The sequence below is a fragment of the Rhinatrema bivittatum genome, chromosome 1 (genome assembly GCF_901001135.1).
Source record: "Rhinatrema bivittatum chromosome 1, aRhiBiv1.1, whole genome shotgun sequence".
In the NCBI taxonomy this organism is placed as follows: Eukaryota; Metazoa; Chordata; class Amphibia; order Gymnophiona; family Rhinatrematidae; genus Rhinatrema; species Rhinatrema bivittatum.
In genome coordinates, this window is record NC_042615.1 from 693,546,385 (window position 1) to 693,571,304 (window position 24,920).

Consider the following 24,920-nt stretch of genomic DNA (forward strand, 5'->3'; position numbering starts at 1 on the left):
TGAATGCCACCATGTACAGTTCATCATGCTGCCATGCTGCTGACATCCAACTTTAACTTAGGGCATATGCGCCACTCCCTGCTTTGAAGTGTCCGCGGTGGGAAAATTCCCACGTCACCCTCTAATTCCAGCAGGCGTGTCCTTATTAAGAGCCCCTCGGACTAATTGCTGGTGCCTCAGCAGCAGGTGTCTTTCCTTAGCAGTGTGTATTGCTAGCGTTTCTGGTTCCTGTTGTCCTGCATTTCTGATTCTTGTCTCATCCGGCCTTGCCTTCCTTCCTTGCTCAGTTCTGCCTTTGTTGTCTTCTCCTGTCTCCTTCCTCCAGCCTGCCTTGTCCTGCTTCATTTTATTACTCTCATCCAGTGTTTTCAGTGTATCCTCGTCTTCCCTTGGCCTGACTCTTCAGATCTTGACCTTCTGTCTGGACTTGACCATGTTTTGCCTGCTGCGTGGACCTGACCACCTCTGTTCACAGCCTGTGCCGACCTTGGCCTGCTCTGTCTCCGTCTGTCCGCTGCCTGCCCTGACTCCAGTATGCTATTGGACTCTTTACTCTTGCCTCTGCCCTTGGGACTCACGTAAGATCTGCCGGCTGCCAGAATCCAAGGGCTCAACCTGTGGGGGGGGGGAGATGGCTGGTATAGGGAAGCTGCAATCTGTCCTGCTACAGAGCGCATTTGCCAGCTGCCGGTGTAGGCCTCATAAGGTTGCCTATGAGGCTGAGTCACCTACGCCACAGCACCAGGAATTCACGTCAACCTTTATGGATTGCTGAGGCCATGAGCTTGGTGGCTTCGCCTCAGTCCTCCGCCATCGCTGGGCTAGCATACTAACTCCAGCACCAGCAGGATCAGCTGAACATCATGGCTGGGTATCTCCAAGGAATGGTTTGCAGAACTGCTTCAGCTTCTTCTCCGACATCCACATTGAATCTGCCTCCGCCTCCAAGATATGACGGCGACCCAGTAAAATGTAGAGGCTTTTAAAATCATTGTTGGATGCAATTTGAACTTCAAGCACCCTTGTTTCCCACAGACAGTCAAAGTAACCTACATCCTGTCCTTTTTGGGTGGCTCCGCCCTAGCCTGGGCATTGTCTATCTGGGAAAGAGATGACTCTCTCCTGAGTGACCTGAATTGCTTCTTACAAGAATTCCGGCAGATCTTTGAGGCTGGTCACTCTACGTCCAAGGCCTCTGAGCTCCTGTGGATCAGACAAGGTATGTGGTCCGTAGAGGGGAGTATGCTGTGCATTTTCGCACTCTGGCCTGAGAACCACAGTGGGGCACCAACAATCTGATTGCCATCTTTAGGCAAGGCTTTTTCAAGCGTATAAGAGATGAACTGGCTGCCAGGACTCTAGAGAGTCTCATCAGTCTAGATATTCGGTTACACTTCTTTAAACTTCACACCCTAAAAAAACTTAAACCCTTACTACATCCCCCTGACTTCCGTACAGTACTACAAACCACCATCTTCGCCAAAACCGACTACTGTAATTCTCTCCTCCTCGGCCTACCGAACAACGCCATCCACCCCATTCAAATATTGCAAAACACAACAGCCCGGATTTTGACCAACTCACGCAGACATGACCATATCACACCTGTTTTAAAAGACCTGCATTGGCTCCCAATAGCATACCGCATACAATATAAGGCTCTCTCTCTCATCCACAAGGCCTTATACAATCCTGAAATAAACTGGTTTAACGAATCCTTCCGCCTCCACCAATCTAATAAGCCCACTAGACACCCACATCTCGCCACCATGCCCACCCCCTCTCCCAAACTCTACAAACTAACTTCCACGAGAGCCCGTGCGCTCTCGATCGCCGGGCCGACTCTCTGGAACACAATGCCAGTCGAACTACAGCAAGAAGAATGCCTAAAAACCTTCAAACGGAAGCTTAAGACCTGGCTTTTCACTAAAGCATACACCTAACTTCCCCTATCCCTCTCCACTGTGCTACCCTCCCCTCCTTTCCCTCCCTACTCCTCTCTCCTTTCACCCCCCTTCTCATTTCAAATTCTGCCCAAATTTATATTTTATGTTATCTCCTATTAATGTACATATTGTATATACTTGCAAATCTTGTTTACACATTTAATGCTATACTCCCCATTATTTCTCCCCCCCCTCAATTACTCTCTTGTTAACATGTTATATTTGTTCGATGTAAAGCGCTACCCCAGGCGTCTGTTTGCGTTACACTGTGAACCGATGTGATATCATTGATGAATGTCGGTATATAAAAATTTTAAATAAATAAATAAATAAACACCAATGTTTCCAGGAACGAACCTGTCCGTCTTGCCCTGAATTTCCAAAGACCAGTGCCTTCTTGCCCACCTCCTGAATTAGGATCGACATCTGAAGAAGCCAAGCAGGTTGACTGGTTCAAGATATCTGCAGAGGAGAAGCTTTGACGCCGCAGTCTCAACCTGTATCTGTATTGTACAGCTTCAGGGCATTTTGCCAGCCTGTGCCCCCGAATAAGCTGGGAAACTCTAGGATCTAGGCCTAGTGGGAGACGCCACCCTGGGTCATCCTTGCACCTTTCCACAGCTAATGGTACCAGTTTGGTTCTCTTTGGAGATCATTTTGATTGATGCACTTGCATTCCTGGACACTGGTTCAGGTGGAAGCTTCATTCATGAGGCATTAGTGCTTCATTACTAGATACTGACAGCAACGTTGTCTATGCCACTTTCCATCTCATTGGTTTATGGAGAATCTTTGTTCGGATACATCACCAGAGCTACAGTATCCCTGACTGTGCACACTGGAATCCTGCATAAGGAAGAAATCAGCCTCTTCCAATTTATGGTCAATGAGATCTTCAGGGACCTTCTCTACTCTCACATAGTAGTCTACTTGGATGATATCCTAGGCTTTTCTAAGTCACTAGCAGAGCATCAATGCCATGTAAATCAGGTTCTCCAGAGGTTCTGCGAGCATAATTTCTATGCCAGTTTAGAGAAGTGTACTTTTGTGCAAGAACAACTGCCCTTCTTGGAATATATTATCTCTTGCCAAAGTCTACGGATGGTCTTTGATAAATTAATGGCCATATTGTAATGGGCTCCGATCTGTGGGCCTCAAAGTGCTGCGTGCTTCCTGGGCTTTGCAAATTATTATAGACAATTTATTCATGACTAATCCTCCTTAGCAGTCCCACTCACAGCCTTGACTAAGAAGAGTTACGATATAAAAAACTGGACCCAGGACACTATTCAAACGTTCGAGCACCTCAAAGAGGAGTTTACTCTTGATCCAGGCATGTACCAGCCAGATCCGTCCAAGTTGTTCATCTTTATTTATTTATTTAACTCTTTTCTATACCGACATTCATGAAGCATATCATATCATATCAGTTCACAAAGAACAGGGGTATTAAAAATTTTAACATTAATAGTAGCGAGGGGCTACTGGTAGAGATAAGAGATAAGTTACAATGAGCGAGGGTTACTGGAACTTGGTTGATAGAAAGTGAAAATAACAAGGGTGGCCTGGAGGTGGGAGGGGAAACAGGGTTGACATGGTATGGAAGAAAGGAGACAGTTGATAGGTATGTTATCTAACAAATATAGCATAACAGATTATGTAACAAGTATAATATAAAGAATCAGGTGACAATTGATTAATATATTATATAGCAAATATAACATATTTGGGAAAAGGGTAGCTTGGAGGACAGTGCGGAAGTCATTGAAGTGGAGGAGGGGGTCCAAGTTTTTTTATGACATAAATCTGCTGCAAGCTTGGCGGACTAAAGATGGGTGGGGATGCTGAATTAACACAGAATGGTAGGTATTGTCTAAAATAAGGGAAGGGGGGTGGGTTAAGGGAGTGGTGGTGGGGTAGGCCAGAGGGCTGAGGGAGGAAGTAGGGAGAATGGTTAAGGAAAGGCTTGTTGGAATAACCAGGTCTTTAGTTTTTTTTTAAAGGTCAGGGGGCAGTGTTCCTGGCGTAGATCTGGAGGCATGGGGTACCATAGAGATTGCCCAGCTGAGGAGAAGGCACATTCCCTGGTAGAAGTGTGGAGAATGAGTTTGGGAGGGGGAATGTGGAGGGTTCCTTTATAAGCAGATCTAACCGGTCTTTTTGAAGTGTGGAGGCGCAGTAGGTCTTTTAGCCAGAGAGAGTGCTGGTTGTGAATGGTCTTATGAATGATAGTGAAGCTCTTATGTAAGATTCTGAAGCTGATAGGGAGCCAATGGAGATCCTTGAGGATGGGCGTGTTGTGGTCTTTTCGGCTGGAGTTGGTTAGGATTCTGGCGGCTGCATTTTGGAGCATCTGTAGGGGTTTAGTGGTGGTTGTAGGGAGGCCGAGAAGAAGGGAGTTGCAGTAGTCAATTTTTGGGAAAAGGGTAGCTTGGAGGACAGTGCGGAAGTCATTGAAGTGGAGGAGGGGGTCCAAGTTTTTTTAGAATGTGGAGTTTGTAGAAGCAGTCTTTTTATTGTGGTATTAATGAATTTTTTTAAGTTCAGCTGGTTGTCTAGTACAACGCCAAGGTCTCTCACTTGTGTGACTGTGGTGGAGGAAGGGTCAGAGTGGGAAAGTTGTTAATTTGGTCAGGGGAGATAAGGAGGAGTTCGGTCTTGGCCGTGTTGAGTACAAGGTTGAGACTGGTGAGGAGGAGGTTGATAGAGTGAAGGCAGTTGTCTCAGAACTTGAGGGATTTGGGGAGGGACTCTGTTATGGAAATAAGTATCTGAACGTCATCGGCGTAAATAAAATGGGTTAGATTTAGGTTTGCGAGGAGCTGGCAGAGGGGTAAAAGATAGATATTGAAGAGGGTAGGGGAGAGGGAAGAGCCTTGGGGGACTCCATGGCTTGTGCTGATAGGGGGGGAATTCTTTATTGCTTATTCTGACCTTATAGTATCTATTGTTCAGGAAGGACTCAAACCAGCTGAGGACAGTTCCTGAGATGCCAATGTCAGTAAGGTGGTTTAGGAGGATGGAGTGATTAACGGTATCAAACGCTGATGAGATATCAAGAAGTGCCAGTAAGTAAGATTGTCCTTTGTCTAATCCCAAGAGAAGGGTATCCGTGAGTGAAATTAGGAGAGATTCTGTGTTTAGGAATTTACGGAAACCAAATTGAGCGGAGTAGAGGATATTGTGATTGTCGAGGTAATCGGAAAGTTGGGTGTTGACTAGTCTCTCCATGAGTTTGGTGATAAATGGTAGGTTTGAAATAGGGCGGAAATTAGAGGGATCCCCTGGGTCAAGGTTAGGTTTCTTCAGTAAGTGTTTAAGGGTGGCTAGTTTCAATGCGTCAGGGACTATTCCATGAGACAGGGAGCAATTTATGATTTAGGACAAGGGTTTGGCGATAATCTTTGGTATGGTGAGTAGTAATTTTGTCGGGATAGGGTTGGATGGGTGGGAGGAGGGTTTCATGTTCTTTAGGATGGATTCAATGTCGAGGGACGAAGTGAGTTCGAAGGATTCGAAGGTGGCTCTCGGGTCAGGGGAGGTGGTATTAAGAAGGGCCAAGAGGTTGGAAATTTTTTTCTAGAAGAAGGTTGCGAGTTCGTCGGACTTTGCTTGGGCTTTGTTGTCAGGGATGGAGAGGGGGGGGGGGGAGATTTTGTAAGTTCTGCAACATATGAGAACAGGGCCTTCGTGTCATAGTGAAAGTTGTGGATTTTGCGGGCATGGAAGTCTTTTTTTGCTTGGAGGATGGAGGTAGATGCATCTACCCTCTGGGAAGACACTTCCTCCTACAAAATAACAATAATGGCACCCTTGTGACATGCTCCTACTTTTCGAAAAAGCTCTCTCTGGCAGAAAAGAACTACAGTATAGGAGACTGTGAGCTGCTAGCAGTCAAGTTGGCCTTGGAAGAATAGAAAAACCTGCTAGAAGGAGCCAAGCACCCAGTAATCATCTATACGGATTTTGAACATTTGGCAGAGGCTCAGAGATTAAACCCCAAGCCAGCCAGCTAGTCTTTGTTTTTTAATCGATTTGACTTCAAATTATGCTATGGGCTTGGTGAGAAAAACCACCGAGCCTATGTCCTCCCCCAGTTTTTTGACATTGAAGGAACCTTGGAACCCCCACAGCATATCATTGATCTATCTAAGATTGTAGTTGTGGCCACCTTCACAGTTTTTCTAGAGAAGATTGTGATACCCCAGCACTACGACAGAAGGGCTCATGACTCCCACCTGTCTGGTCATCCTGGCATCACTCAGACATTAGAATTAATTGTGTGACACTACTGGTGGCCACAGATGAAGATTGATGTTAAGCATTACGTAGAGTCCTGCCCTACGTGTGCCATGAATAAAAGTGTGAGAGCATGCTCTTTGGGCTTGTTACAGCCACTGCCAGCCGCCAAGGTGCCCTGGATCTATGTGACCACTGATTTCATCACTAAGCTTCCCCTCTCTGGCGGCTTCACCACCATATGAGTAGTAGTGTTTACATTCTTTAAGATGGTGCATTTCACACCACTTTCAGACCTCCCATCCATGCCTAAATTGGCTAAACTCTTTGTGCAACAGATCTTCCATCTGCACGGGCTGCCACTCCACATTATCTCAGATCAAGGGGTCCAGTTTACAGCCCGATATTGGAAAGACTTATGCAGGAAATTCAGGATTTTGTTGGATTTCACTTCCACTTATTACCCCCAAAACAACGGACAAACTGAACTGGTAAATCAAAACCTCAAGCTCTTTCTGCATGCCTAAGTGAACCAGCAATAAGAAAATTGGGTCTCCCTTCTTCCATGGGCTGAATTCACCCATAACAATCACCCTTTTACATAGTCTTTGAATGACATCCCCATGTGCCTAGACCAGTTCCTATCTCTGACAGTTGTCCAGCAGCTTTCCTGATGGGGCAGGAGCTCCAGGAACTGTGGCAAGAAATCCACCTTCTTCTGGATTAAGCAGCAAAACATTCAAAAGAACAAGCTGATAGAAAACATCATCCAGCACCTAACCCCAAAAGTCTAATCTGGCTTAGCACCAAAAACTGGAGATTTAAGATGTTCTCCCCGCAATTCGTAGAGCCTTTTCCTGTCGATCGTCAACTGGATCCTGTGGCATACAAACTTAGATTGCAACCTTCCTTGAAAGTTCATGACGTATTCCATTTTTCGTTATTAAAGTTTTCAATTCTGTCTTGGCCAGCAGATCACCCTTCCAGACCACTGAAGTGGCCACTTAAGAAGATACCCAGTTTGAGGAACAAGAAATTCTAGATTGTCGAAGGATACAGAATCAATTACAATTCATCATCTTATGGCAGAACTATGAACCCAAGGGAAACTCATAGGAGCTGGCCTCCAATTTACAAGCCTCCCAACTTGTTTCAGAATTCCACAGGAAATTTTCTGGGAAACCCATGCCCAGAAGACAGGGGAGAGGGCTTTGGAGAGGGAGTACAGTTAGGATTTGTAGCTTGTGGGAAGGCTCCACGAGCCGCTAGACTCACCCTGACACCGCCAGACTCTAGCACAGCATGAATGCCACCGAGCACGGTCCACCATGCCATCATGATGTTGACATCTGGGCCTCCCTTAGGGTGTACCCGCATGTACAACTCCCTGCTTTGAAGGGTATGTAGCTGGAAAATCTCCATGGTGTCCTCTGATGACATCAGCAGCCTCATCCTACTTAAGAGCCTCAGACTGCTTGCCGGTGCCTCAGAAACAGGTCTCCTGCCATAGCAGTGTATGTTGCTAGTGCTCTTGGTTCCTGTCATCCTGCATTCCTGAATCTTGCCTCATCCAGCCTTGTCTTCCTGCCTTGCTCCGTTCTGCCTTCCTTGTCTTCTCCTGCCTCCATCCTCCATCCTGTTTTGTCCTGATTCGTCTTATTCCTCTCATCCAGTGTCTTCAGTTTTTCCTTGTCCTTCCTTGGCCTGACTCTTCAGATCTTGACCTTCTGCCTGGATGTGATCAAGTTTTGCCAGGCTGCCTGGATCTGACCTCTTGCTTGGAACTGATCACCACTGTTCACAGCTTGCCCTGACCTTGGCCTGTCTCTGTCTTCATCTGTCTGCTGCCTGCCCTGACCCCGGTGTGCTATTGGACTCTTGCTCTTGCCTCTGCTCTAGGGACCCACCTAAGACTCGGCCACCAGAACCCAAGGGCTCAACTTGTGGGGGAGGTGACTGGTATAGGTGACGCTTCAGTTTGTCTCACTACAGGGCGTGTTTGCCAGTTGCCAGTATAGGCTTTGTAGGTTCACCTACGAGGCTGCGTCAACTACTCTGCAGCACCAAGGGCTCATGCCAACCTTTACAAAACAAATTAATGGAATTGCTGCTAAAACAGAGGATAGTGCAAGTTCTGGAATCCAAGGGATTGAAAGATCTGAGACAGTACGGTTTTACTAGAGATTGGTCTTGTCAGACAAATCAGATCAGTTTCTTTGATTGGGTGATTAGAGAATTGGATCAGGGAAAAGTGCTATATTTTGTATACTTGGATTTCAGTAAGGTCTTTGACATGGGTCCACATAGGAGCTAATAAATAAATTGAGCACCATTGGTATGGGCCCTAGAGTGACTGGGTTAGAAACTGGTTGAGTGGGAAGCAATAAATGGTAATGGTAAATGAAGTTCACTTTGAGGAGGAGGGGGTGTTACTCAGGGATTGGTCCTTGGTCCTGTTTTTTCAACATTTTCATGAGTGACATTGCAGAAGGATTGTCGAGAAAGATTTGTCTTTTGGCAACAGGATAGAAAGCCAGGAAGGTGTGGCAAATGAGGAATGGTCTTAGGATCTGGCAGCTAAGATTTAATGCTAAAAAATGTAGAGTTATGCATTTAGGATTAAAAAATCCAAGGGAGAGATACAGTATAGGGGGTAGATTTCTTCTAAGCATGAAAGAAGAGTGGAATCTGGGGGTCATTGTATCTGATGATCTTCCTGTGCTTGCTTAATGAAAAGATTTTGAAAAAAAAACAAAAAACAGGTGGATAAAAGTGACTGCAAATGCTAGAAAGTTGCTTGGCTGAATAGGGAGAGAACTGGTCAGCAGAAAAAGGGAGGTGATATTACCCCTGCATAGGATCCTAGTGAGACCTCATTTGGAATATGTGTACAATTCTGGAGACCACACCTTCAAAAGGATATAAACTGGTTGGAGTCAGTCCAGGGACTGGCTACTAAAATGGTCATTAGCTTTGTTCTAAATCGTATGGGGATAGACTTAAAGCTCTGAACATGTATATCCAAGAAGAAAGGCAGGATAGGGAGATATGATAGAGACATGTAAATATCTCCAAGGTTTCCATGCATAGGAGGCAAACCTTTTTCAGTGAAAAAAAGGGGTTATGGTAAAAGGAAATATTTCTCTACAGAAAGGGAGGTGGATATGTGGGACAGTTTTCCTGTGGAGATGGTGGCGACAAAGAAAAATTCTGAATTCAAGAAAGCATGGGATAAACATAGGGGATCTCGGAGGTAAACTGAATTAGTGTGAAAGGGAAAGTAGATAGGTCTATCTTACGTGTGTTTATACAGCGCTGTGTACACTTGGTTGCACATATCTTGTACTGCTATATAAATGTTTAGTAGTAATAGTATGATGCAAATGTGCCATATAAATGTTTAATAGTAATAGTATGATGCAAATGTCCGCAGTAGGAGTTGGGTAGGAAAGTACTGTCTCAGATGGTACATGTTTCTGCTGCCTCCTGCAGTCGGACAGCCAATGCCTCATGTGTTTTAATGTGGGTGCCTTACTAATGCTATTTTTAGAACAATCATGAACTTGGATAAAAGTTGGCGATTTATTTGGAATAAAGGCTTGACATGAGCCCTTTGTGAGCCTCCTATAGCATGCCGGTACCTTTAAGTGTGTCTGTTGCGCATTGAAATCTGTATGCCAGAATGGAAGGCTTGGTGTGCCACACTCAGAGATGCATACCAGAAAATGCCTATTTTGGTCTTGACATAAATGTATTGCAAAATGGCAAACGTATGGATTTCTTTCTCTAGCTATAGCATTTATCTGTTCATTTTTACTGTGGTGGCAAATATATGTGGTCCTCGCAGAATTTGCAGGAATAATCAGAATAAAGCTGCACAAGTAGTTTTGCTTTGATTATTACCTCATGAAAAAGTACCCACTCAGATTTGCTCCTGCTTTTTGTGCAGATACTGTTTTGAGGAAAAACGATGCATCCACTGACCTGATCTCAACTTGGGAATGCATCCAAAACTGGTAAAAGTACCTACATTGCTGACATATATGCAGGTACTTTTACTCATGTAGTGGATGGGCAATAGTCAAAAAGCCCATTTACATGGGTAAAACAGCATTTTACCTGTGGAAATGGCTTTCATTTTTGCCTTCCCTGTTTTTTGTTTTTTTTTGCCATCAAAATGATAATGGTTGCCACTATGAAAAGTGATGCAATTTATACACTGCCTTTCCAGAAAAGATAGAAATATCATCTGCAATTTGAAGATTACAAAGTGACAGCAAAATCCATTTTGGCTTCTCAAGTGTTCAATTGCTATACTTAAGTAATCATCCACTAAGTATATTCTAGAAACTTCTCTTGCTATATAAGAAAAGTTTGTATTTTGTACTGTAAGTTCCTGTTTTCAGGGAGCAAAATTTCATTTTTTGAGCAGACTTTATTTGAACTAGAGTGTGTGAGTGTGTGTGTGTGTGTGTATATATATATAATTAACTGAGAAAAGGATTTTGCATTCATTGGTAATTTTTATGTTGATTTCGAAATCAAAGTGATGTATAGCATTAGGCTATCCTCTAATTTTATTTTCTTTCCAACCACCATGTCCCCTGCCTCAAAAAGGCACTTCATGGATAATACATTGTAATATACTGAAACTGTAATCTTATGTATAGTAAGATTTAGTCAAATATATAAAACTTCAATGAAGGGAGAAACATTGCTAGAGGGAGGTAAATTGGACCATCCCAGTTGCAGAAACGGAAGTAAAGAGTAAGGATATGCATTCATTTTAAACAAATGGGACTTCTGAAACTAATGGGACCCCATATGTTTTACTTGTGGGTTCCTGAAACAAATGGAAGGGCCCTACAAATAAAACAAATCCTATTTGTTCTTTTCATTTTCGTTCTCCATTCATTTCTAGCCTAGGCCCAAATGCCAGGTCCCATCACAGAGGCCAAGACCCAGGCCTAGAGCCAATGTTACTGCCTGGTCCAAAGCCCAGACATAGGGCAAAAAGATGAGCATTCAAAGGGGTTTTAGCAAGAGAAAGATGGGAAGAAAACAAAGGTTGCTTGCCTGTAACAGGTGTTCTCTGAGGACAGCAAGAATGTAAGTCCTTACAGGTGGGGTGATGTCATCCGAATTGGCTTGACTGGTGAAGGTTACTACAGCGTTTCTAGAAGGTTTTGGCTTGCTCTTTTCAGCATGTGTGTGCCATTCCAAGAGGAGGCAACTATTTTCTATGAGAGTTTACATCCTGTTCTCAGAGAACACCTGTTACAGGTAAGCAACTTTAGCTTTCTCTAATGAGAAACAGGATATAGTAGACCTCAGAAGTGGTGAATCCTTAGTTACAGACTCCCGTTAATGAAAAAAGGGTAAAATACAAACAATGATGGGTACTAGGGTGAATTAATTTGGATTCTAAACCTGAAATAGACTCTGCAGCATAGGAACCAACTTTTCAAAATGATTTGGGGTGCTAAACACAAATTACCACTGCCTGATCATAGTGAAAAAGTTTGCTCAAGCACTCACTGCACTCACAGAGCTGGCATCTATCCTCTGCAGAGCAGATTGACAAATGTACTGTTGTACCAGGAGTCTTTATCTGAACCAGGGGCAGGCATCTCTGGTCCTGGAGTGGCACAAGTGGGTCTGGTTTTTAGGATACCCACAATGAATATGCATGAGGTAGATTTGCATGTGCTGCCTCTATTGTATGCATGTATACCTCATGCATATTCATCGTGGATAACCTGAAAACCAGACCTACTTTTGTAGCACTCTACGACCAGAGTTGCCTACTCCGAATCTAAACAGTAGTGTGATGAGAATGTGTAGACTGAATTTCATGTTGCAACCTTGCAAATCTCTTCCATGGAGACTGATCTTAGGTGGACCATTGATGCTGCCATTGCTCTAACATTATGAGCCTTGACATTCTCCATCCTGAAGCATAACAGAAAGAGATGCAATTTGCTATCTAATTAGAAAGGATGCACTTGGCAATAAGTTTGTTGAGGGTCAGAGAAACAAAAAGCTGGGTGCACTTTCTAAAGTCGTCAGTCCATTCCCGATAGAAGACTAAGGCTCTTTGGTAATCCAAACTGTGCAAGACCTGTTCATCTTTGTGGACATATGGCCTGGGGAATAATGTTAGTAGGGCAATTAAATGCTTAAGGTGTGAATCCGACACTGTCTTAGGCAGGAACAGGATGCATGTTCAGAACCCCATCCCATTATGGAAAAAAATTAATATAAGGCAGATAAGTCACTAGGGCTTGGAGCTCCCTGACTCTATGTGCTGAAGTGTCTACCCCAAAAAATATGATCTTCCAGGTCAGGTGCTTAAGCTCACAGGAGTCTAATGGCTCAAATGGAGCTTTCATCAATTTGGGTGAGTAGCATGTTGAGGTCCCAAGACCCAGTCTGGGGCTTGATGGATGGTTTCACCTGAAGCAAGCCCTACATGAATCTGACAGCTAAAGACTACACAGAGATGGCTTTACTTTCCACACTTATTCTGACCATATCAGACCTACTGTGCTGGGTGCATTAGAGTAAAACCTATAAAGTTCATAAACAGACAAATGGACATAACAGTATAAATCTTAGATTTATACTGTTATAAATCTTAGTATAAATTATAAATCTTAGTATAAATCTTAGATTGTAAGCCCTCTAGGGATAGAGAAATATCTACAGTACCTGAATGTAAACCGGTGTGATATCTCAATTGAGATCAAATGTCGGTATATAAAAAAAAAAAATCAATATGCACGCTCAGGTCTTTTTCTAATAAATATACAGTAAATTTAAACTCTCAACAAGCCTGTCAACGCTTTGAAAAGGCTTCCTGATAAAGTGCAAGCCATTGAGCTTTTTCCTAAATGTAGCATAATCATCAAAGGCCTGAAATTCTACCAGCAAGGAGCTCCACATTGTCGGCCCCCTCCACAGCACACCCGGCCCTAGCTAGGGAATGGAGGTCCTGACCTGGGCATTGGACCCAGGATCCCCCTGACAGCAGTGGGCAGTGCCAGCCACTGAGCCACCCTGCCGGCCTCTTTTTTTTTTTCTTGTTGTTCCTTCTTTACTGAGAAGTTATGTAAGTTTAAAACCGAGGTTAGGTGAGGTTTTGCCAGTCTGAAAGAGGCAGCTGTATAAGAAGTATCAGCCAGCTATTGTATGAGGAGAACTCTGGCTTCCCTCTGAATGGCTGTTGCTATGGGAGACCTAGACTGCAGTTTATTCACCTGGTTAGGCAGAGCACTTGACTATATTATACATCTGATCTTATTTAAAAAAAATTTTTTAATTTAAGGTTTTTTATTCAATTTCGTAATAAGTATACAGAAAGTTTCTTTATGCAAACCAAACATGACACAAACTGGATATAAATCCCGCGCCCCCCCCCCCCCCCCCCCCCCAACCCTCCCAAATCCCTCATGGTGGAGTTTCAGCTAAAATTTCTTACAGTCCGTCTAAATTACACTTGAAAATTAAAAATAAGAGCCAATATACAAAACAAAGCACATATCCCATGTCTTGAATTCAACTCACGTAATCAAAAGCCTGAACAAAAATTGCCCATCGAGATACATAATAGAGCATAGAAATTCCCTCAAATTCCAGGCCAATAATGCGAGAAAGCAACATCATTCACATGTTATAATTGGGTAATATAATCTGCGAAAGGCTTCCATGTTTTAAAAAAAGAAGACTTTCGGTTATATTTGGTAGGGGTTAGAGAAGCCAAATGATAATAAAAAAGTAATTTTTCTTTAACTTCTGATAACCGAGGCAATTGGTTTGATTTCCAGTGACAAGCTAAAAGACTACGAGCAGCAATAAAAAAATTGGGAGCAAAATTGCTGCTGCGCAGGAGTTATAGTGACAGGATAAGCCTGTAGTAGCGCTATATCAGCAGTGGGTGACAATGCAATGTCTAGGAGCTTGCTAAGCCACGTAAAAAGTGTCCTCCAGAAGGGGTTAAGTTTAGGGCAATCCCACCAAATATGGAAATATGTACCCCGGACCCCACAGTTATGCCAGCCCGCATCGGGTACTTGGGGGTAGATCCTGTGCAATTTATCCGGTGTAAGATACCATCTGCAGATCATTTTGTAACAATTCTCTTGTAGCTGAGCAGATATTGAGCACCGTCTGGCATCGCACATAATCTCTCCCCATGTTTTTGCACCAAGAGGTCTACCCAGATCAGTCTCCCATTGGACAATAAAGTGGCAAGTTTCCAGCTCTGCCTGGAAGACAATTTGGTAAATTTTGGAAAGAGACCCTTTATGGTGTCGCTGTTTAAGAAGAAGGATTCCAATAGAGACCTACCTGGTCGAAGTAAGCTAGGTCTCTGTATGGAGCGTATGAAGTGAGCCACCTGCCCATAGGCCCAAAAAGTCTCGATCATCAAAATGATAAATGTCAGACATCCCTGCCAGGGAAAGAAGATCGCCCTGAGACATCATTTGGCCAATAGTGATAATCCCCTTCTCTGGCCAACTGAAGTCACTGAGTTTGATAGCCAACAGGCAATTGTACGTTATGCAAAAGGGAAGTTTGATAAAAATACTTGTAATCCCCCACCAATCACTTCTGGTTCTGCTGCCAAATTCGCAAGGTAACGTCCAAGGGCCAGGAAATATCCTTAACGGGTCACCATGTATTGCGTGGCTGCCACGGCAGAGCTGTTATCACCATGGGACCCAGTAGGTCTTGTTCAATTTGTACCCATTGTTTGGGTTCCCTCTGTTGGTTAAAGTCTATGAGAGCTCGCAGTTGAGAGGAGATATAATACTATGCTATTTGGGGCACTCCTAGTCCCCCTTGTAATCAGGGCAAGTACAGTACTGTGTGTGCTAGCCTTGGGGGGTGCCTCCGCCAAATGAAATCAAAAATCTTTTTTTGTCAGCTACGAAGGATTGGTGCAGGAATATATACAGGCAGGGATGCAAAGAGATACAATAGTTTCGGCAGAACATTCATTTTGACAATTGCAATTCTTCCAAGCCAAGAGAAGGCACCCCAGTTCTATCTGCTCATGTCTACTGTAAGATTGTGAATTAATGGTTGATAATTAAGATGGTATAATTCAGTCTGCCTGGCTGATAATAAAATGCCCAGATATTTGATGTGAGATTTAGCCCATTTAAACGGAAATTTCCCCCTAATGATCAGAATATCGCTTTGGTTCAAATTAATATTCTGACTTATTTATTTTATTTATTTATTTCGGATTTTTATATACCGGCATTCGAGACCGCAGTCACATCATGCTGGTTCACATAAAACAGGGGTGCATAGTAAACATAAACTAAAACAATGGTGCGGAAAAGGCAGTTACATATAACAGGGTGATTAGAACTTGGCGGAGAAGGAAGAGAAAGGACAGGTTATTAATTCAAACAAGGTAAACGATAGTAGAGGTAGTTAACCATGGTGTGGATGGTGATCAAGGGTGACGTGGAGGTGTTAGATCAATTGGAGTCCGGGAATGCTTAAGGCCAATCTCAAGATTGGCCTTAAGCCCGGCCACGGTATGAAATCTAGTCAATTCACACATCACGCCCTCTAAGGAATGAACCGGATCAATTAGAATCAAAAGGATGTTGTCTGCAAAAAGTGAGATTTTATAAGCATTGGGTCCTATGGTGATACCCATAATATCCTGCGCCCGTCGTATAGTATTTGTAAAGGGCTCCAAATAAGGGGCGAATAGCAATGGGGATAATGGGCCCCCCTGCCTGGTGCCCCTTTTTATAGCAAAAACCTGCCCATAGCCATTATTGGCTTTGACCTGTGCCTTGGATTTGTCGTACAGCTTCCAAACCCATTGAAGGAAATAGGGTCCAAACTCCATTTTTTGTAGGGGGGAAAATAAAAAGGGCCAGTGAATCAGGTCAAACGCTTTTTCTGCATCAATTGATAATAGTACTACTGGAATCTGTTCTTTGCGTATCCACCATATAAGGTAAATCACTTTCTGGATATTATCAGCCACCATGCATTGGGGAACGAACCCCACTTGGTCGGAGTGTACTAGCCCAGGGAGTAATTTATTAAGCCTTAAGGCTAAGACCCTCGCTAAGATCTTGAAATCGACATTAATGAGTGATATGGGCCTGTATGAGCCACATTGTCAGGCCGATTGAGTAAAAATCGTGATTCAGTATTTAAATGAGGGCCTGCGGTAAAAAGAAGCGCTAGGGACACTTAGCACGTCCCTAGCGCCTCTTTTTTGACAGGAGCGGCGGCTGTCAGCGAGTTTGACAGTCGACGCTCAATTTTGCCGTCGTCGGTTCTCAAACCCGCTGACAGCCACGGGTTCGGAAACAGACGCCGGCAAAATTGAGCATCCGGTTTTCAAGCTGCGGACCAATTAAAAAAAATTTTTTAAATTATTTTTTACTTTGGGACCTCCGACTTAATATCGCTATGATATTAAGTCAGAGGGTGTACAGAAAAGCAGTTTTTACTACTTTTCTGTATACTTTCCTGGCGCCGGCAGAAATTAACGCCTACCTTTGGGTAGGCGCTAATTTCTGGAAGTAAAATGTGCAGCTTGGCTGCACATTTTACTTAGTGAATCGCGCGGGAATAACTAATAGGGCCATCAACATGCATTTGCATGTTGCGGGCGCTATTAGTTTCGGGGGGTTGGACGCGCGTTTTCAACCCCTTACTCAATAAGGGGTAAAGCTAGCGCGTCGAATACGTGCGTCCAAACGCGGGTTAACAGTGCGCTCCGCCGGAACGCACTGTACTATATCGGCCTGTATGTTGGGTCTCGCCCTGGTTTAGCTAGAACCGTGATTCCCGCAACATTAGCTTGGGGTCCTATACAGCCTTCATTTGAATGCCTACAGCCCATCAAAAACCTACTCTCAAGCCTCAACTTAGTATTGAATGCTAATAAAACCGAAATGCTCATTGTCTCCCAGGATCCACGCACAATCTCTTCCAGCCTTACTCTACCAAACACAAACAACCCATTCTCATCTGACGTCAGAGACCTTGGAGCATGGCTTGATAATCATCTAAACCTAAAAAAGTTCGTAAACAATACCACAAAGGACTGCTTTTACAAACTGCAAGTCCTCAAAAAAATTAAACCCCTCCTTCACTTTTCCGACTTCAGGCTAGTACTACAATCCATCATTCTTTCTAAACTCGACTATTGCAACTCCTTGCTACTAGGTATACCCGCCAACACTATCAAACCATTACAGATGGTTCAGAATTCAGCGGCTAGAATTCTAACTAGCACCAACAAAAAAGATCATATCACCCCAATCCTCCGGAACTTACATTGGCTCCCCATTAAACAAAGGATACTCTATAAGGTACTCACTATCATCCACAAAGCGACAAATAAACTAGCTCCCATCTCATTAAGCTCTCAACTACAACCACACACCTCCTCCAGACCAATCAGAAGCGCATACAGAGGAACACTGCAGGCTCCACAAATTAAATCATTATTGAGCAAACGAGCGCTATCTTCAGCAGGCCCTCACCAGTGGAATATGCTTCCCCCAGATCTTAGACTAGAACCCAGTCATCAAGAATTCAAAAAAAGATTGAAGACATTTCTCTTCCAACAAGCTTTCCCAGACGATTAATTTTACGGTGACGAACAGACTTCCCAATTCCTACGTATCCTAATTACCCTAATTATGGACACTGCATCAAGTACTAATTTTAGAATCTGCTACTGGACAATTACCGTTGAGCTAAAAAATTTACTATATTTTATATATATATTTGGCATTGCTTATATTTATATTTATTGATATGTTAAACTGTCTTTATAAAATATTATATTGCTTTATTTATTTCCAGTTAAACTATTATTACTTTATTTAGCACTATGTTAAATTGTCAATCAGTTATACTGTTCCATATGTTCCTCGGTTCCATGTAAAGCTCCGCTCTCTGTTGAGCAGTTCTTCGTTTTATGTAAACCGGATTGATTTGTAGTCCCTACAAGAACTTTGGTATATAAAAATTAAAAATAAATAAATAAATAATTTCGAAGGCTATTAAAAAATTGAGCTAAGGGCTCTGCCAGAGTAGAGACTAATTTTTTATAGTATGCCCCCGATAGGCCATCAAGACCAGGGGATTTGCCTAATTTAAGAGATTTAATCAGTACCTCAATCTCACCAATAGTGATGGGGCATCCAACCCCTGCCTCTGCTCCGCAGATAAACCTGGTAGATCTATATCATGTAAGTAGTTGTCAATATCCGGTTGCCTGATGACATCCTCAGAGTCGTACAGTTTCTGATAGAAACGTTGAAAAACTGCATGGATCTCGGAGGAGGTAGTTTGGATGCCTCCTAGATTGTCCTTAATTTTGGGATAGTGTTTTGGGAAATCCTTCTTTTCAATTGTCTCGCTAACAGATATCCCGCTTTGTCCCCACCCTCATAATACTTTTGCTTAAGAGTTTCTAGGGCATAAAGTACTCGTTGGTTATCTAACTGAGAGAGGTCAGATTTCATAGCCAGGAGCATCTGATAAATATATTTTGATTGCGTTCTCATATGCTCTTGAGTTACAGCGTGAATCTTTGCCATCTGTTCTTGTCTAGTTTTTATTTCATGGCGTTTACACGCCGAAGCTATAGAAAGAAAAAGCCCCCGTGTGACCGCTTTGGAACATTCCCACAAAATACTAGGTGTGATATCAGGACTGCTATTGCATTTGAATTTCCATGGACTGCACAAAATGAGTATCTTGTAATAAAGATTCATTCAGTTTCCAAAACCTGTTACCTACATCCCTGTTGCCCAGGCCTAAATCCAAAGTGATGGGGGCGTGGTCAGACCATGAAATAATATCTACCTCAGCCGTATGTATTTGATTATCCAGTATTTTGTTCACGTGAAATTAGTCAATATGTGAATAACTATTATGAGGGGGGGGGGGGGGAATAGTAGGTGTAAGTGTGGGATGTAGGAAACCTATTTCTCCAGATATCAACAAGATTCTGATCTTTAAGCAAATCGGTCAGTTGCTTTCGTATGTGATTAGGTGTATGAGAGCGCAGGTTAGAATTATCCAAAACTTGATGCATAGTCACATTAAAGTCACCACCAATAATAAGAGTGCCTTCGGCATGGGTTAGCAAAATGCTGCGTATCCCCTTCAGAAAAATACCTTGGTCTCGGTTGAGAGCATAGAGGGAGACTAAGGTATATATTTGGGGACCCACTCGTATTTTTAATAATATGAACCTCCCGTCAGGGTCAGCAAATTGAAAAAGGAATTCAAACACCAATCGATTTGAAATTAATATCCGCGTCCCCGTATATTTATTCTTTTTCCCACTGGGAGGCAGAAAAGCATGAGGATATTTCGTATAAGCTAATAAATATTCATGCCTGCGCTTCAGATGCGTTTCCGGAATAAAGACTATGTCAGCCTTTTGCGTCACTATTTCTTTTTTGAGAAGAAAATGCTTCCGGTAAGTATTTAAACCTTTCACATTAAGCGATAGTATTTTAACCATGATTACAGATTAGGTATGGAAAATCTATGAGAATGAGACTCTAACATCATCTGTAACCTGGGTGAGCCCCGTGACCCGGAATTCAAGGCCTTCACATAATAGATACCTGGGTAATACCGAGGTACATAAGAGAGCTTGTAAGACAGAGAAAGAAAAAACAGTTCCACCATTCCCCATTCCACAATTAGGATGGATTCACCAAACTCCCGTTGCGAATCAAATCCCTGGGGGTACATAATAATGAACAGCGCTGCTGGCCTGCAGTTGTCCCCTCCCTCCCTCCCTATTGTAGTATTTATAACAAAATCCACTGTAGAGGCTATCATCAAAATTCTCCATAACCATTATGTCAAAACTGAGAGCTTAACGCAAACTTGACTCAAGATCCAGTCAGGAAACTGTTCAGCCCTTATCTGCCATCGTGGCTGTTGTCAAATGACTGCTGTCTTCGGAGCCGGGCCCAGGATGGGGCCCTGACGCCGCCATCTTGGAGTGGCATCCAAGATCCCGGCCATGGGCACTTTGGAATCAGCAGCGAAGGCGATACCTGCTTGAGTGAAGCACTCTGCTGCCTCTGCTAGTGATTTTAATCTGTTCGTTACTCCCTTATGCTGGAACATCAGGGCAAATGGGAAGGCCCAGCAGTATCCAATTTCCTCATTCTGAAGAATAATAGTCGCCTTGCGTAGCATAAAGTGCCATTTATTTATTTATTTATTTATTTATTTAGCACTTTTATATACCGACTTTCCAGTAACAGAACTGCATAAAAGAACTGCATACAAGAAATACAAAAGATCCCAAAGGGAGGAGCACAAAGAAGAATATCTGATTCAACTGAGGGAGACTAAGAAATTAATCAAGTTGGCAAAAAGTCAAGCAGAAGAGAGGATTGCCAAGGAGATAAAATATGGTGACAAAACATTTTTCAGATACATCAGCGAAAAGAGAAAAGTCCAAAGTGGTATAGTGAAATTGAAAGGTGGAAATGATCAATGTGTGGAGGGAGACGAAGAAATGGCAGAAATATTAAACAAATACTTCAGCTCTGTGTTCACTAAAGAAGACCCTGGAGAAGGACCATCTCTACACAACAAGAAACTGGAGGGAAGCGGAACAGAGGAAAATCCATTTACAGTAGATAATGTATGGGAAGAGCTAAAGAATCTGAAAGTGGACAAAGCCATGGGGCCTGATGGGATTCATCCAAGGATACTGAGGGAGCTCAGAGATGTTCTGGCGGGTCCGCTGTGCGACCTGTTCAATAGATCCCTAGAAACAGGAGTGGTGCCGAGTGATTGGAGAAGAGCGGTGGTGGTCCCTCTTCACAAGAGTGGGAACAGAGAGGAGGCTGGTAACTACAGACCGGTTAGCCTCACTTCGGTGGTGGGAAAAGTAATGGAGTCACTGTTGAAAGAGAGAATAGTGAACTATTTACAGTCCGGAGAATTGATGGACCAGAGGCAGCATGGATTCACCAGAGGAAGATCCTGTCAGACAAATCTGATTGACTTTTTTGACTGGGTAACCAAGGAATTGGATAGAGGAAGAGCACTCGATATCATATACTTGGATTTCAGCAAAGCTTTTGATACGGTTCCGCACAGGAGACTGGTGAATAAAACGAGAAGTTTGGGAGTGAGTGCCGAGGTGGTGACCTGGATTGCAAATTGGTTGACGGACAGAAGACAACGTGTGATGGTAAATGGAACCTTCTCTGAAGAGAGAGCGGTTTTAAGTGGTGTACCGCAAGGATCGGTGTTGGGACCGGTCCTGTTCAATATCTTTGTGAGCGACATTGCGGACGGGATAGAAGGTAAGGTTTGTCTTTTTGCGGATGACACTAAGATCTGCAACAGAGTGGACACGCCGGAAGGAGTGGAGAGAATGAGACGGGATCTAAGGAAACTGGAAGAGTGGTCAAAGATATGGCAGCTGAGATTCAATGCCAAGAAGTGCAAAGTCATGCATATGGGGAGTGGAAATCCGAATGAACTGTATTCGATGGGGGGGGAAAGGCTGATGTGCACAGAGCAGGAGAGGGACCTTGGGGTGATGGTGTCTAAAGATCTGAAGTCGGCGAAACAATGCGACAAGGCGATAGCTAAAGCCAGAAGAATGCTGGGCTGCATAGAGAGAGGAATATCGAGTAAGAAAAGGGAAGTGATTATTCCCTTGTACAGGTCCTTGGTGAGGCCTCACCTGGAGTACTGTGTTCAGTTCTGGAGACCGTACCTTCAAAAAGACAAAGACAAGATGGAGGCGGTACAGAGAAGGGCGACCAGGAAGGTGGAGGATCTTCATCGGATGACGTACGAGGAGAGATTGAAGAATCTAAATATGTACACCCTGGAGGAAAGGAGGAGCAGAGGTGATATGATACAGACTTTCAGATACTTGAAAGGTGTTAATGATCAAAAGACAACGACAAACCTTTTCTGAAGGAAAAAAATCAGCAGAACCAGGGGTCACGATTTGAAGCTCCAGGGAGGAAGATTCAGAACCAATGTCAGGAAGTATTTCTTCACGGAGAGGGTGGTGGATGCCTGGAATGCCCTTCCGGAGGATGTGGTGAAGACCAGAACTGTGAAGGACTTCAAAGGGGCGTGGGATAAACACTGTGGATCCATAAAGTCAAGAGGCTGCCAATGAAGAGTGGGTGACTCGCCAGAATGATGGCTACTGCCTGGAGTCAATACCCTTATTAAATAAACATACACAGGCTTACGGTGACTCCAACATCGCTCTAAGCTTCAACAGCAAGAGGAAATGTGGAAAAAAGGATTCACACTCACAAAGAGGGGAGTAGCTGGCTTGTTACGGCGGTTACTACCCCAAATCAAATAAGCCTGATACTTCACTTTCAATGCATATACAGCAAAGTTCTCTGATTCAACGGCAGGGGAGAAGAAAAACTGATACTTCACACATCCAGCAGAGCTCTCTGCTTCAACGGCAGGGGAGAAGAAAAGAGGGTTCGCACTCACAAAGCGGGGAGTAGCTGGCTTGTTACGGCGGTTACTACCCCAAACCAAATGTGCCTGATACTTCACTTTCGATGCACATCCAGCATGGCTCTCTGCTTCAACGGCATGGGAGAAGACTTATAAGTCACGCATATCCAGCATAGCTCCCTGCTTCAACGGCAGGGGAGAAGAAAAACAACCAATAAGGGCTAATAACATAGTCTGGGTAAAACAAATAAGCATGGGTGCAGCTTGCTTATTGCGGTGGCTACTACCCCTAACGAATCAAGCTAGATATTTCACTTGGATGCAGCTCCATCACTGCTCTCTACATTAAAGGTGGGGGTGGAAGGGAAATAGAACCAAGAGCTAAGAGAAACAGATAAGTATGAGAGAAAATATGTGAGAAGCTTGCTGGGCAGACTAGATGGGCCATTTGGTCTTCTTCTGCCGTCATTTCTATGTTTCTATGTTTCTATGTTACTGATCAATTCGGTTTACATTCTATACGGAAACAATGACAAGTTAATGTCTTACAATGAACAGGTAGATGGAACTTGGATACAGATATATGGGGTTAATAACATAACGTAAATGATACGAAGCCTAATGTAGGCTAAAGAAACAGGTGATAGGTATAAGGCTGGGTTTTTGATTTTAGACTGCCAAGGATTCGTAGATGACCTGAAAATTCTTTGGGGGGTACTAGAGAGTTCTAGAGATGATCTATATAGTTCTCTGGGGGGTTACTAAAGAAGGGATCATTGGCAGGGAAAATTCCGCAGACTGATGTTATGAGAAAGCTAGTGGATGGCACTAAGTCATTGTAGAAAGAGAGTTCGTGATCCTGCCATTTCCAATTTGGGTTGGATCGAGACAGCCTAATTATTTTTTCCTTCATTTTAAAGTTATGAAATTTAACTATGATATCCCATGTCTGGTTATCCCTCCTGGGGCCTAATGCTCGGTGCGCTCACTCCAATTCTACCACCGGTGCATTGTCATGAGCTTCAAGGGCCTCACCTCGGCATATCATTAGAGCCTGGGAAATGGCCATTGCCGTCAGCATACTGTCGGAGTACTGTTCTATTTCGGGAATCCCCCAGATGCAAATGTCTGAACGGCGTGAGCGGTTCTCAAGATCTTCGACCTTGTCCGTCATGGTCTCAAGCTCTGAAGTAAGTTGCTTGGTTTGTGCCGAGAGGGAATCTAAGATGGCACTTTGATTATCAGCCCGGACATCCAGATCGTCCATGCGGTGCCCCATAGCATTTAAATCTTCCTTCATCTCAGAAATGCATGCCAGTAGCTCAGTCTTATGATTTTTAAGGTCAGTCCTCAGTTCGATAAACCAGCCACGAATTTCGGCCCAGGTCGGGAAGTCCATATTAGTCGGCTCCGTAGACTGTGTGGTACCTGAGTCAAGCGCTAGGCCCAGATCCGCTGCATCATCCGGTTCATTCTGTGGGCGTGCGGCCTGCTCGTCTTCATCAGGCTGAACTTCCTCCGCAAGTTTGCTGAAGGCAAATTGTTTTAAGTCAGTCGATCTTTTGCGCGTCGCCATCCTGGGTGTTTCCCACAGCTAATAAGGGCTATTATATGACCAGTGTGCTGGATTTTTAACTAAATTTGGCCTCTTTTAGGGAGTACAGGAGCGGAGCTTATGGATTAAGCGGCCATCTTGTAGCGCTGCTCAATAGCACCCCCTTATTTTAATATTTTAAAAGGATAAAAGTGCTTTGTAAGAAGGAAGTCTATGCATACACTGCTTTTAGATATAAAACCTGTATGAGGAGGAATAGCGTGGACTGTATGAGGAGGAATTTGAGCGGCTAAATGTATCCACTTACTGACAGTAAAAGTTTAAAGCCCTCGATCTGTCTGCCTCAGATGGCTGGAGGAAGGGGCAGGCGTTAAATTCATTCAGTGGTGCTTGGGTGGGGGAGGGGGCAGGGTTAATCTGAAATTTGCTGAGAGGAAATTGTTGATCCGCTCCAGTGGGAAGGAACTAGATGTCTGGAGTTGAGGAGAGAGTGGCTGCGGCACCCTCACTGACCGCGCCTGGGGGCAGCAAATGACAAAATTCATCCCTGGGCTTCTGTGATCAATTTTACCCCAAGGAAGGAGGGAGTTAAGAGCAACTGACACAGAAATGCCTCATGTCATGAGTGCTTTGGTGCACAGCAAATTGAGGGAAACTTGTAAAAGGAGAATTATTTGTTATGGAAGCCTGTA

At 43.7% G+C, this 24,920-nt stretch overlaps 1 protein-coding gene across 2 annotated transcripts in view; it reads left to right on the forward strand.

The window, feature by feature from the left end:
- PDE8B (phosphodiesterase 8B) overlaps window positions 1-24,920 on the forward strand; it is a 382,442-nt gene that overhangs the window by 89,456 nt on the left and 268,066 nt on the right. The window lies entirely within an intron of this gene.